General features: G+C 39.1%; 1 protein-coding gene and 1 pseudogene across 2 annotated transcripts in view; one reads left to right on the top strand and one right to left on the bottom strand.

The window, feature by feature from the left end:
• CCDC158 (coiled-coil domain containing 158) overlaps positions 1 to 2,902 on the top strand; it is a 132,160-nt gene that overhangs the window by 89,307 nt on the left and 39,951 nt on the right. The gene's annotated exons all lie outside the window — the stretch shown is intronic.
• Positions 1,864 to 2,544, bottom strand: LOC105529120 (annotated as a pseudogene).

Here is a 2,902-nt window from a genome sequence, read left to right as displayed (position 1 = left end):
GTTTGGTTTTCTGTTCTTGTGTTAGTTTGCTGAGAATGATGGTTTCCAGCTTCATTCATGTCCCTGCAAAGGACATGAACTCATCCTTTTTTATGGCTGCATAGTATTCCACGGTGTGTATGTGCCATATTTTCTTTATCCAGTCTATCATTGCTGGGCATTTGGGTTGGTTCCAAGTCTTTGCTATTGTGAATAGTGCTGCAATAAACATACGTGTGCATGTATCTTTGTAGTAGAATGATTTATGATCCTTTGGGTATATACCCAATAATGGGATTGCTAGATCAAATGGTATTTCTGGTTCTAGATCCCTGAGAAATTGCCCTACTGTCTTCCACAATGGTTGAACTAATTTACACTCCCACCATCAGTGTAAAAGCATTCCTATTTCTCCACATCCTCTCCAGCCTCTGTTGTTTCCTGACTTTTTAATGATTGTCGTTCTAACTGATATGAGATGGTATCTCATTGTGGTTTTGATTTGCATTTCTGTAATGACCAGTGATGATGAGCTTCTTTTCATGTTTGTTGGCTACATAAATGTCTTCTTTTGAGAAGTGTCTGCTCATATCCTTCACCTACCTTTTGATGGAGTTGTTTTTTTCTTGTAAATGTGTTGAAGCTTTTTTGTAGATTCTGGAGATTAGCCCTTTGTCAAATAGATAGATTGCAAAAATTTTCTCCCATTCTGTATGTTGCCTGTTCACCCTGATGATAGTTTCTTTTTTTTTTTTTTTTGAGACAGAGTCTTGTTCTGTCAAGGCTAGAGTGCAGTGACATGATCTCTGCCCACTACAACCTCCGTCACCTGGGTTCAAGTGATTCTCCTGCCTCAGCCTCCCAAGTAGCTGGGACTACAGGCATGTGCCCCCACGCCCAGCTAATTTTTGTATTTTTAGGAGAGACAGAATTTCACCATGTTGGCCAGGATGGTCTCAATTGCTTGACCTTGTGATCCATCCAGCTTGGCCTCCCAAAATGCTGGGATTACAGGCGTGAGCCACTGCATCCAGCCTAGTTTATTTTGTTATGCAGAAGCTCTTTAGTTTAATTAGATCCCATTTGTCAATTTTGGCTTTTGTTGTCATTGCTTTTGGTGTTTCAGTTGTGAAGTCTTTGCCCATGCCTACGTCCTGAATGGTATTGCCTAGGTTCTCTTCTAGGGTTTTTATGGTTTTAGGTCTTATGTTTAAGCCTTTAATCCATCTTGAGTTAATTTTTGTATAAAGTGTAAGGAAAGGGTCCAGTTTCAGTTTTTTGCATATGGCTAGCCAGTTTTCCCAACATCATTTATTAAATAGGGAATTCTTTCCCTATTGCTTGTTTTTGTCAGGTTTGTCAAAGATCAGATGGTTGTAGATGTGTCGCATTATTTCTGAAGCCTCTGTTCTGTTCCATTGGTCTATATATCTGTTTTGGTATCAGTACCATGCTGTTTTGGTTACTGTAGACTTGTAATATAGTTTGAAGTCAGGTAGCATGATGCCTCCAGCTTTGTTCTTTTTGCTTAGGATTGTTTTGACAATGTGGGCTCCTTTTTGGTTCCATATGAAATTTAAAGTAGTTTTTTCTAATTTTGTGAAGAAAGTGAATGGTAGCTTGATGGGGATATCATTGAATCTACCAATTACTTTGGGCAATATGGCCATTTTCACGATATTGATTCTTCCTATCCATGAGCATCAAATGTTTTTCCATTTGTTTATGTCCTCTTCTTTTTTAAGATTTGTAGAAACCAAAATGTTTATTCACATAATTTTAAACTAAAGTTAAAGCTAATAAATCTTCCATGGTAATGACTTAAGTGCAAGTGATGCTTGGTTTTCTTTCACATTCATTTCTTTTCTTCTGAGTGAAGGCATATCAGTTATTCTTGAACAAGTCAATACAGCTCTGCAAAAGAGAGACATTGTTCCTGGCATGTTTTATTTCCAGTTCAGACATTTCAATTAGAATCTTCCTAAATGCTGCCACTCTCTTCGGTTTGAAATATATCAGTTCTTCTTTTGCAGATTCGGAAAGCTGTTCAAATTTCTGGCAGCACTCCTGCTGGTATGCCTCAGCCAACTTGACGTCTTTGCTCTTTAACTGGGTGTTATCCAGAGCTTTGTTTGAGTTCTCATAGTCAATGAGGGCTTTGGTGCGTCTGTATGAGATCCTTAGCAGCTTCGATGTTGAGCATGTAGTATCAGAGGAGCTCTCTTAGCTTCAAATCTTCATCTGATGAAACTTGATCCTCTGCTTTCCTAAGTTTTTCAAATAGCTCAGCAACCTTCAATAGGTACTTTTTGATGACTGTGGGCTCTTCTAAAGCCAGGCTATATAAGCAGGCTGCAGTGTGGATATAGACATCGGCGACATTTTTATGAGATCTGGTCATTTTGTCAGCTTTCACACAAGAATCTTTGATCCTATTATAATAGTTAATAAGGAAGTTCTTCTCTTGGTCAAAGAAGTCATCTACCTCCCTGACTCCAGTAAAAAGGAATTCATTAGCCTTTTCACCACACTTTTAAAGAAGCCACCAAACATCTCTTTAGTATTTTTCTGCCCAACACGTAGGCTTCCAGTTCTTGTTTCATCTTGGCAAATTCTTCTTTGGTCATAGACCCTTCATCTTCTCCCAGTTTCTGCATCTTCTCTTGAGGACCACTGAAGTTGGGCTTCATAGGAGCAGGTGGAATAATAAGCCTAGCATAGTCTGTTGTTTCAGTAAGAGTGTCATGTAGCCACACAAAGTCTTCATGTTGCCTTGTAACGTAAAACTCTGGGCTCTGAAATGTGGGCAGTGTGGTCTTTGTGTGCACTGTAAATTTGACTTTATCTCTCTCACTGAGTGCATCAGGTATGTCAATCTGAAGCGAGGGATCAACATTCAGGTCCACAGATACAGATCTCAGCT

Source organism: Mandrillus leucophaeus, unplaced genomic scaffold (assembly GCF_000951045.1).
Source record: "Mandrillus leucophaeus isolate KB7577 unplaced genomic scaffold, Mleu.le_1.0 Scaffold75, whole genome shotgun sequence".
In the NCBI taxonomy this organism is placed as follows: Eukaryota; Metazoa; Chordata; class Mammalia; order Primates; family Cercopithecidae; genus Mandrillus; species Mandrillus leucophaeus.
This window is presented reverse-complemented; position numbering and strand designations above follow the sequence as displayed.